Consider the following 12,215-nt stretch of genomic DNA (forward strand, 5'->3'; position numbering starts at 1 on the left):
CAACCTTATTAAAAGTAGAAAATTTCAAATGAAGGAGTCTGATCACTTTTTTAAAAAACTCAGAACATACCTGGAAGATTATCCTCAGTTCTGTGAGAAATCAGGAGAATCAGAGGACTCAAAGCATATAACCTGCAGGAACTGTTTACCCTTTAAGTCCCTGTTAATCTGGAGAGTCTCTGAAACTATATTTAGAGGCATTCTTGAAATTTTGAAGGTCTCACACAATTCCTCAATACCCTGTTTCAGCCTGGATCCACTGCAGTGGTGTTCTTTAAATCCAACTGCATAATACTCTAACAAGAGCTAGAAAGGCAGAGTCCAGAGGGAGGATTTCTTCTGGGCTTTCGCATGGTAAAATTTGATTAAGACAGGCTTTCCCGTAAAACCTCTGAGGTAGACTGGGGTGGGTCTTGTTTGGATGGCCCTGCTATCTCAAGAATAGGAAGGATTTCCAATTTTTCCGTTTAGAAAGAGCCAGCAGGCCTGAGGTCAAGGTCAGTTGGACATGACTTCACCAGAGTTTTGCCCCTGTTTGCTTTGCTTTGTGATGTATGACTCATCATAATTAAATTTTGAGCTATATTAACTATAATTCCTGCACTTATTAGGTGATCAGGGTTTAAAGCCCTTGTAAAAGAGGATGAGTTGCTCATTCTGATAATACAATTAACTACCCAACAAAACTAATATTTTATTTTAGGGAAGAGTAACTTTTGATTAATTATGCATTTTATTTCCCAAATCCCTGCAGCAGTAGGTCACATCTTCAGTGAGAAAGCCAGAGAAAAAGTGTAAAATTAGAAAATTCAGAGTGTTTGGAGGTTTATTAGTATGACCTCTCCAGAGTTGGCTTCTCCCTCAGAGCCCACTCCTAAGACTCTGTTCCCTTGGGCACATATGTACCTCAGGATTCTCCACAGCAGTGTATGCCTGAAAACATTTTTCTGGAAACACTGATTTCCATTTCCCTCATTTCTTTTCACAGAAACAGGGCATAATATTAGCATTTCTGAGGTTCTTTGGTAATATTTCCTTAGCAAAACCTATCTGAAGAGGACTGATTGAGAGGGATCAGGAAATGCTTCCTGAAAGAGGTGATGGTTGAGAAGAGCATTGACTCAAGGCTTACATGAGCATTGTGGTACATGGTTTGAGGTCAAGGAAATCAGTAAGAAGTTTATTTTGATAATCTAGATGAGAGATCAGCAGTAGGGATGAAGAGAAGCAGACATATCCAGCCAACTTTAAAGAAGTAGAAACTCAAGGAATTGCCAACTGATTGGATGTTTGGTAGGGGGCAGTAAGTCAGGAGGGTCAAGAAAAATTTCCAGGTGCTTAATTTGGGTGATAGGGCATATGACGATTGATTAGGTGGTAAAGTATGTTTTGTCCGGGGAGGCTTGTTTCTTCTGGAATGGTAGAAGAAATTCTGAGTTGGAGTTAACTGTGGTACATCAAGGTAGAGATGCGTAATAGGCAGCTGGATGTGTGGACCTAAAATTCAGAAGAGAGAACTAAATTTAGAAATCATGGATATAGTAGTTGGATCCATGGATGTGGACCAGGAATATGGTGTTTAAATTAGACTGTGAGATGAGAATTAAGGATTTAACTCTGGGGAAGATTAACTCTAAAAGGATGAGCCAAGGAGGAGTCAGGAAGGAGACTGAGCAGAAACAAGTATCAGTGGAGTTAACTATGGGGAACTGAGGACCACTGAGGCAAAGGGCAGGGAGGACACCTTGAAAAATGCATCAACTTTCTCAACGATAAGAATTAGTGGAAGAGGGGCTGAGGAAGACTTTACAGGTTTAAAGTTTAGCACAAGTAAAGTCACAGAAAGTGAACTGGGGAAGGTGCCAAGACAAAAATTTTAGTGAACTAAATTAAGCGTTTTCCCTGAAAGCAGTTTACCATCATTACCTACCCTGCCAAGGAGCCTCAGCGTGACTTCTCCCCTTCTGGAGTCCATGTAGGTATTACCCTTTTCTCCCCTCCTCTTACCCTCTGTCTCCCAAGGAGCAACGTTCATCTTTTGCTGCTTTCCCAAATCTTTCACTCCTGCTGGCTTGCAGAATGATGGAATATGAGGTATTCAAAACCTACAATATTCTGGCCCAAATGGACCTTCCCATTATATCTTTCCTTTCTTATATCCAATCTCAGCTCCATCAAAATACAATTATCCACTGATATCTATCTAGGCCATCTGGTTCCTTAGCTCTATGCCTATGTTATGCTGTTCTCTTTCTCTGGCAGCCCCCACTCCCACCCATTTACCATTTCTTCAAATTCTTTTTATCCTTCATAAGTCCAGCTCCATGCACCATGAAGTCATTCCTGATCCCCCAAAGAGATCCTAGCCTTTTCTCTAGCCTACCAGAGAATTTTGCTCTCTTATGACATGAATCCTACTTTGCTATGCACTTGGAGTTATCCTTGTCTGCTTCAATTTTTCTCTCAAGACTATGATGAATTCCTTGAGAGCCTAGACCATGTCCTGCCCTTCCTTGTGTCTTGTCCACTAGCACCAAGCACAAAGCCTGATACATACAAAATGTTCAATAAATGTTTATAGAATGAATAAGTGAGTGAATGAAGGAAAGAATAAATGATTTGTGGGAGAGCTCAGTGCTAATCTCAGAGAGAAAACTTTCTCATCCCTGGCCCCCAGATTCCAAACAGGGTCTTAGTAAAGTCATGAGTATTGTCTTACATCAATAAGAAAAAGGCTTTGCCCTGTATTGTGCCAAATCTCTTATTGGTCAGATGCACAGTATATTATTTTCTGTATTTTCATTTCTCCACATCCAACTATGAGCTAATGCCATGATGTAGGGGAAAGAGCCTGACCTGGGTATGGCTTGGGTTCAAATTCTGAAATTGTTTGTTACCCGTTTTCTGTGAATCTAAGACAAGTCACTTGCCCTCTCTGTGCCCTGTAAACAGGAGTGTACATTCCCAGTACTACTGTGAGGCTCCAGAAAGATATGAAGTATACAGTTTATACAGTTTTTTTTTTTTGCAAAAATAGACTCTGGACTCAGGTGAGGCACTGTCATTAATGAGGCAATTAATCTGGTTTGGAATAAGGAGATCTGGATCCTGCCCTGGTTGGACCAGGCTGCTTTTTAATCACTGTGCTGGCTGTTGCAGAGCTCTGGGGCATGACTTTGAGTTATGTAGATGACACTTGTTAATGACAGAACAATCTATAGAGGGATGAGCAGATATGGCGGAGAGTCCAAGGTAACTAGCTTGGCTAGTAACAAGCTTCTGCCTGGAGTTGGTAATGAGATCATCAGGGCAATATTTCAGGGAAATGGAAGAGAAAATTGAGCCAAAGTGTAGATTTTCAGGCAGTTTTGGGAAGGCATGTTTTTTGTGTATGTGTATGTGTGTGTATGTGTGTGTGTGTCTGAGGGGAGATTAGGGTTTGTTAATAGCAATAACTCTTTTTTAAAGAAATACTTGATTTATTTAATTATTTGTAATAAAAAATAATGGTAAACACCATTCTTCATTCAATGTTCATAAGCATTATAGATGTGTTCATATTGGTTATGATTTAAACACATGCTTTCCTTATTTGTTGAAGTATAGTTGTGATTTACAGTATTACATTAGTTTTAAATATACAATGTTATGATTCAATATTTTATAGACTATACTCCATTTAAAGTTATTACAAAATAATAGTTATAGTTCCCTATGATGTATAATATATCTTTGTTGATTATCTATTTTATACATTGTAGTTTTTATCTGTTAGTCCCATACTCCTATCTTGCCCCTCCCCTCTTAATAGCAATAACTCTTGTCACTTGCATAATAGCCATTGACAACTTGCAAAGCATTCTCATAGCCACCATCTCTGAGGTCAGAAAACGGTATTTCCACTTCCTAAGATAACTTCAACTAAAGCAGCATCTCAGTCTTAACCTTTTCTTTCCTCTTCTCCCCTAACCTTTTCTCTCAACCAGTATCTTCATCCAACTTTAGGGCTCTGAGGACGATTGTAGGAACTGAATCTCAGAGAGAGAAAAAACTTGTACAAGGGACAGAGCTGGAACCTGAACTTTAGTCTGATGCCCTATTTTTCTTTAATATTTACCTTTTTCTTATGTATAAAGCCAATTGATCACTGTGGAACATTTGAGGAGAAAGGAGATACCAACAAGTGTAAAGAAGAAAACATAATTCACTCTTTTTTTTTTTGACAGAGATAGCTGTCAATATTGGATCCATATTTCCTTCTAGCTTCTTTCTATGCAATTTGACATGCTTGAGATTCTGCTAAATATAAAATTGTGTATTCCAATATGCTTTCTAGTGCATCATGATCTGTGTAATTCTCTTTTATACTATTAACCCCCAAGCATACCCTCTTCCAAACCCATATAGGCTTCAAAACCCCCATTTGTCAAATAGGCTTTGTAGCAATGCCCCATCAGCCTCGTATAGCTGAAGTGAGGATCCTTTGAGATTCTAAAGGTAAGGGTATTTTGAAAATCTCAGCTGTGATATGTGTGATATGTCAAGAGCAGGACGTGGGGTTAAACCAGTGATAAACTACTCTGGCTTCTTCTCTAGTAAGCCCCCTGTCCACTTGCTGGAGATGAACCTTTCCGTGAACCTCCTTGCTAAATACTCCTTTGGCTGTGTTCTCCCCCTCCCATCCTTTCCCCTTAAGTCCTCCCTCTCCTGTCTCCAGTCTAACCTCAGGTGACCCTTAAGCAATACCCTGCAAGAGAGAACAGGATTTGATGATATTAAATAGAGAGCATGAATAGGTCATCTTGTACTTTTCCAAGCTGACAGTTTAAAAAAAACAAAATTTTCTCTCATATTTGCTTTTTTCCATATTGAGTTAATTCTTGGTCTGTAGATATTTGTCTTAATGTTTCCATAGATGACAGACACTTGAAGGTAGAAGTCCCAGTATTAAGAGTTCAAATCTGTATGGAATGAACTTCCTACAAATGTTCACCTACTGTAAGTTTACCCTTTCACTGGTGGCACAGTTTTTCATTGAGGTGGGTAGAGTGGTGTGTGGCCACTGGTGGCTTTGTCCTCAGTAGGAACTTAGATCATTAAGAATCATAGATTAATGCTTCACTGAGCTATGCTTTTCTGGCATTGGAGTGGATAAAATTTAGATGATTAGGTAGCCTGAGGAGGGAAGGAAACAGAGTTCTCTCCCCCAGCTATTCATGGCCTTTGTTTATCTAAAACTACAGTTATGTAGCCATTCATATTTATCTTCCACATCAAAGACTAATCCTATAGCACACAGCAGCATTTCCATAAGCTACATATATCAGAAACACTTTAGTTGAGGCCTGAGAATCTGCATTTTAAAAGCATCCCAGGTGATGCGGATGCACACCAAAATTTAATCCTCAATGCTTCAGTCCCTGCAATGCCCTGTGAGAAAAAAAATTGACATCATGATTGAGGAAGTTTTAGACACAGTGCGTCCTGTGTCTGCCTCTTGGGAAAGTCATAATACACACTAGCATATTGAAAGCTCTAAGAAGTCTTCTTTAAGCAAACAGTCTTATGTCCACTAATATAAGATTAAATAAATTATGATACAGATACAATAAACTCTTACGGTATTTTTTTTTCAATGAGATAGACCTCAGATTTCTGAGAGGCAGCATGGTGTAGATGTTATGAGCAGAGGCTCTGGAACTAGAGGGGCCTGAACTCAAATCCAACCTATGTCATTTAATTACTATGTGATCTTGAGAAAGTTCTCTGAGTGTGTTTTCTTTTCTCTACAATGAGGTTAGTACCCATCTCATGGGGTTACTGTGAGTTTTAAATGAAGTAAAACATGAAATGTTTTTAGCATTTACTTGGCACATGGAAAATGCTCAATAAATTTTATGATCATTGACATGAGAAGGTGCCCATTGCCATATTGTTAAATAAAAAGCAAGGCCAAGAACAATATATATAACATATTTTCACTTGTGTGTATAATTTATATAACAAATACTGTCACTTATATAAATAATCATTCATATAATAAAAATTTCATAGAAAAACAAGTGTAGAAGGATACTTACTATTTTAATAGATTACCTTTGGGATTAGAAGTTGAGAAGGAGTCAGACTGAATCCTAGTATGGCCTGGACAATGAGGAATATTCAAGTGGCAGCAGGGTTCTCTCCTGTTTTTAGAGAGGCAACTCTGGCCACATTTAGCTTCTTTTTTTTTTTTTTTTTTTTTTTTTTTTTTTTTTTTTTTTTTTTTTTTTTTTGGCCAGCGTCACCATTATTCTGACTCATCGACCTGTCTGCCTACTGACCCACTCTGCCTTCTGCACCCTAATGGCTGCTCTGTATATAAACCTGTCTTTGTACATGTGAATTTTGGACTTTTAGTGCTGGACATTGCATTTCACAGGGGTCAGCCAATGTTCCAGGCTACTGATACTATTTTGTACCCTCCTTCTCACTTCTAATCTGTCAGTTGGACCCTTTAGCTTCCAAACATCCTCATTCTCAGAGAGAATGCAGTCTTGATCTTTGTGTGAGCCATGGATAATAATGATGTCTTGATTGGGGCTGATGTAGAGACTTGTGACCTGTCACTAAAGACCCTGACCTACATATCAGCAGTCTCCTGCTAGCTCTGCTGCCTGTATTTCTTCACTTGATCTACAAAGGGCTTATGAAAGCCTAAGTCAAAAGCCTTGTTAAAGTCCAGATGCATCCTGTCTACAACATACTCCTGATCCACAAGCTTTGTAACCTTATCAGAAGAGTAAATTAAGTTAGTTCTGCCATGACTTGTTTTCCTAAAGGCCCTACTTAGTGTTATTACTATAAGAGATTTGATTTGAGCCCAATTGTGGTTTCAATTTAGACATATTTATTGTATTTTCCTACCTGCTCAGTGTCCCTCCCTGTCCCCCCGAGGCCTGCCTGGTGGCTGGAGTTAACTGGATATATAAATTCATGCAATAAGTACTAATGGAAAACAAGGGTTTATATGTATTGTTTGCAATGTAGCACCAAGAAAGACTTACCCACAAAGTAGAAATGTTGACCATACATGTGAATTTTGGATTCTTAGTGATTGCCATTGCATTGTGATAGATGGAGGGCATAATTTGGGTAGAGAAGGATTTTGATGTTCTTAGTACTGCAACAGGAAGATTCCTTACCATTCTACCTGTGACCTGAACTTAGTAATCAAGGACAATATTAGTTTCCTATGGCTGCTGTAACAAGTTACCACAAACTTTGTGGCTCAACACAACAGAAATTTATTATCTCACAGTGTAGATACCAGAAGTCTGATACCAGTTTCATTGGACCAAGATCAAAGTGTTGGCAGGCCCACTCTCCCTCTGCAGGCTCTAGGAGAGATTATATTCTTTGCCTCTTCCAGTTTATGGTAGTTGCTGGCATTCCTTGGGTTGTGGCCACATCACTTCAATTTCTGCATCCCTGATCATACTGCCTTCTCCTCTTCTTCTATCTATAATCACCCTCTGACTCAGTGATAAAAGCACTTGTGATTGAATTCAGGGCCCAGTCGGATAATCCAAGATAGTCTCTCCATCTCGAGATCCTTAACTTACTCACATCTGCAGTCTCATTTAAGGAAATATTCAAAGGTTCTGGGGATTAGAGTGTGGGTATTTGGGGGGCATTATTCAACCTGCCACAAAGACTAATACCAAATAACTAATGCTCTCCCCTGTAATACTTCTCTCAGCTCCTTGGTTTATCTAAGTATGAAGCAGATAATTGGAGTAGAGAAAAGCAAAATATTGTAGAAGAATTGACTACCCTTCTTTCCCTCTTTTGGCCCCTGATGGTATGTCCAGTCATGGATCTGTTCATGTACCTGCTCAGGTCAAGAGCGTACCCTGCTGGGAAGTAGTGCAGTATAATCCACTCCCAAAATTCATCTTTGCCAGTTTTCACTCATTTAGGTGGCTTTTGACCTCCACAGCATAATTGCTGATGCAGGTTGAAACTTTAACAGGGGGAAAGATTGATTGGCTCACCAATAACATTTGTCTCTAGTGCTGGCAGTGAGTGCAGAGGAGCCATTTATGCAATCTAATTATTACATCAATTAGGGGATGGAGTAATGTTTCCCAAATGCCATTTGGCACCTGGAGAGCTGCAAATCAGCACTACCATATAAGAAACATTAATATAGACCATTGATTGAGTTCATTGATCCCACCCCCTTCTCCCTCCCACCTTTGGCTTATTATTTTGGTTAGGAATGAAATGCAAAAGAACTCCTTTTCCTCTTCCAGATGCCATGTTCGGACAGGGGACCGGATTGATTATTTGTCTTTTACAATTAAATGTACTTAAGGAATGATGTGCATTTCTGAATTTCTGGCTCTTTTCCTGACCTTGTGTCATTCAAAATATTCTTGGTCAGTGGGAATGAGATCTGCACTCCAAAGGAACCTGAAATAGGCAAGAGGGAAGAGTAATGGGCAAAGATGTATTGTCATCTTTGCATCCTGGGCTATGGAATACATACTCAGAGCTGTTCACCAAGCCCTTTATGCTCATTGTTACAAGAGCTCCTTGGTGTCAAAGAGCTGTAAGCCCCTTTATTTTTTAATGATGCTTTTTTATCCGTAACTATGGTTTGGCATTAGCCTCAACAGAATGCAGGGCCCTACGGACTAAGTAAGGAAAGAGGATGTTATGATATTGGGGAGGTTTATTATATCCCTCTTTCCTCCTCATTCCCCTTCCTCAAATACTTCTCCCTCTTGAAGGCAGAACCCTGAAATATCTTTACCAACAGACAAAGACTTTCATTCCACAGTTGGGGTGGGGGAAGATTAAAAATAGATTAAAATGTAGCTAAGCCCAGCAATAAGAAACATATATACTTAAATTTATACTAAAGAGTAAATGACTGCTATCACAGACTCCTGGATCGTCTTTCAGATTTGAAAAGGGCTTTAGAGCCCCTATCCCAAACTCCTTATTTTGAAGAGAGAATTGAGAATTGATTCACCCAAGATCTTACAGCAATTTTGTAGCAAATTCTTTTTTGAAAGAAAGTTTTAATAGGAGGGTACCTTAAGGGCATCGAAGAAAGACATTTCTGATTGGCTTTACCAAGGGCCAGTTCTGGGGCATTTCAAAGCCAGCTATAACATCAGATCAATCACTAAAGGACATAGTCTATCCTAATGCTCAAAATACACTCGTCCCTTGACCCTGTCCTGGTGATATTCACCAAAGGTCTATGTGTGTTATTCCTCTTTGTCCCCTATGCTTGCCACATTAAAGGCACTCAGCAGGTGTTTGATGAATGACTAAATGTTTCCAGAAATAAGGAAGGCTTCGGACTGAGCCTTCTATAGTCTCTCACTCTTTCTCCTGTGTACACATTGCTAAAATGGCTTCCCAGGTTTGGAGTGTGGCCTTGGGTGGCACTAATAATAGTATTAGTGGTCAGGAAGCAAAGTGAAAGCTACCCAGTCTACTGAGGGTTAAACCTACAATCTTAGCCTTCCTTGAAGCATACAAGGAATGGTCAGACTGCAGTCTAAGATGTAAGAAGAAAAGGTGGGGTCCATGTGCTCTTGGAATCCAGAGCTACTAGGTCTATCTCTGGGCAATGTGGGCATCCTAAGGCAGGAAATGCAGCTTCTTATTGGGAGCCAGCATATTTCTTCAGTGAACTTCTCTTACTCTCTTGTGGGGATCTCTTCAGGGTGTGGTTTAGGCTACAGGCAAAGAATAGAGAGAGCACCATAGGGTTTTGGACGAACCACTTGGATACTCATGGCTTGTGGGAAGGAAGTAACAAGGGTTTCACCTGTTAGGATTTGCCCTTAGCTTTAATCCTACAGTGCCCACTCCCACCAGTTCTACCTGCTTGTTCTCTCCCTTTGCCAGTTCACCTACACTCACCTGCAGGGGATGGCCCTGGGCATGGCTCCTGGCCCCCAGCATGCCTACCTCTCATCGGGCTGCCTTGATTAGGTCCCACTGCTCATGCCTTCTGTGCTTCGTGGCAAAAGTTTTCAATCAGGGATGACAATGGGGAGATGGGCAGCCCCTGACGGAGGGCTACCCATCAGCCTTAGAGGAAAACAGGATCCAGCAGCTGAGCACATTCCTGTTAGCTGATGGCTCAGCATTGGCTGAGAGTCCAGAGAGCCTTCATTTGGCCTGAACCAATGAAAAAGAGCCAAAGATGCAGTCTCTCTGGCCATTAAAGAGATACTTCCACCTATGATTGGCCCCAGGGTACTTCACCTCAGGGTTCTCCTATTGGCTTGGAATAGCATGCTGGCAGCCAGGGCATCCTGTGGTGAGCAGGCACCTACGTAGGCATGCAGTCAGGCATAGCCTGCTGCTGGGCACTCAGGAGAGAGGCAGATAGAGGAGGAGATATCAAGATCCTCCCCTCTGCTTAACTGGTGACATCTTGGGGGCCCACCCATTTCTCCTTTCTGTGCCTCTCCCCTCGGGCTGGGTCTGCTCGCTCTCCTGGTCCCATTCCCCAAAGGACTTCGATTCCCAGGTATGGTGGTGACTGGCAACACAAGGGTAAGAAGTAGCCTTTTCTCAGGATTATTTGCATTGTCTTAGGGGATTCCTGAAATATGAAAGGCTGTGATAGTCTAAAAAAATCATAGATTCATAGAATTTTTGTGCCAAAAAGGGAACTTTGGAATAGTTCCCATTTTACAGATGAAGAAGAAAAATGAGGTGAACTCAGAGAGGTAATGGAATTTGGTCAAAGTCATATAGCTAATTAGTGGCAAGTCTCCTGACCATAGGCAAGGGCACCTTCTGACACAAATGGATCTAGAACTGTGGTATTTCATGTAAGGGTACATTTCTATTGTTTTTCAAAGCACAGGTTTTCTGCCCCTGAGAAACTCCTAGTCCTACTGGGGAGCTCTTCAGACCACATATGTGTGGCTTAATTAACTTTCTCAATGAGTCTTCAGCTGTGTCTTCAGTGGTTGGAGAAGGAGGCTGGTGTCATAAGCATTCTCTCATTTTTCTCTTCTTGTGATTACCAACCCACAGTAGTGATTTGCCTGTTACCAGGGCTCTGGAATCATGTAATCAGCTATCTCCGTAGGAAGTTGTCCAACTGGGGACTCTAGTCACTAGCACCATGGTGTTTGAACCATCACTGCTTGAGATGCAACAAATAAGCAAGTCAGTTACTAAACTGAAAGAGGTCTGAGCCTAAGCTAATGCCATATTAATCTGAGTGCTTCATTTTTCATATGTTTGTCCTCCAAATCCCTTTTAGGTTAGAGACCTGGGTTTATTTGTTCATATGTAAGATTAGCCCCTGGAGAGTCCTGAAATCCTGGCCATGGGTACCTCTGTATCATTAACAACAACAAAGCATAAGGGGAATTTGATTGTTCAGTCCAACTTCCCTCAATTGCTTGTTTGTTTGTTTGTTTGTTTGATACTCCTTCTTTCCTCATTCTCCTTTTCTTATCCTCCATTGGGCAACATAAGTCCTGCCTTCTCTGGCAGACTTCCTTCACTACTGTTGTCCACATCAATCTCTCCCTCCTTTGGATTCTTACTGTCCTTCCAGCCTATCCTAAGAAATGACATTTAATTGTATTCCATTTTATATTGTTCAATATCGGTTTCATGCACATTAGTCTCATCTTCTTAACCAGATTATAAGTTCCATAAGGGCAAAGTACACATTTTATACTTTTTAGTGTGTCTCTCAATGCCTGGTAGATATTCAAATTAGAGTAGAATCATAGCTTTTGTAATGATGTGGAAATACAATATACTTAAGTGTGTAACTCAAAATACAAAACTCTACGATCACGATTATATAGAGAAATGGAAAATAAAACAAGCAAGCAAAAAGGACAAACAGTCAAGTGTGCAAGAGGTAAGGTGATAAATGAGTGTAAACTTCCACATATTTATCTAATTTCCAAAAATTTCAACAAGGAATGTGCATTTCTTTTATGAGAAACAATAAGCATTTTTTAAAAGAAAATAAAAGATTCATGGGTGCTGAAAACTAGAGCAGGAAGAGAACCTAGAGATCATGTAAGTCCTGTCCCCTTGTTTTAAGGTTGAAAAGCCTCAGGCATTGCTATGGGAGATAGTGAACTAGTAACTCCTAGTCTGCACTTCCTAGGAGAAAACAGCCCAAGTGTCTTAGAGCTCTGAGACTGAGCCTAACATCTCGTTGA

At 40.4% G+C, this 12,215-nt stretch overlaps 1 protein-coding gene across 9 annotated transcripts in view; it reads left to right on the top strand.

The window, feature by feature from the left end:
- The window catches only part of ARHGAP36 (Rho GTPase activating protein 36), a 152,503-nt gene that overhangs the window by 84,509 nt on the left and 55,779 nt on the right, over nt 1-12,215 (top strand). The window lies entirely within an intron of this gene.

The sequence above is a fragment of the Camelus bactrianus genome, chromosome X (genome assembly GCF_048773025.1).
Source record: "Camelus bactrianus isolate YW-2024 breed Bactrian camel chromosome X, ASM4877302v1, whole genome shotgun sequence".
Lineage (NCBI taxonomy): Eukaryota > Metazoa > Chordata > Mammalia > Artiodactyla > Camelidae > Camelus > Camelus bactrianus.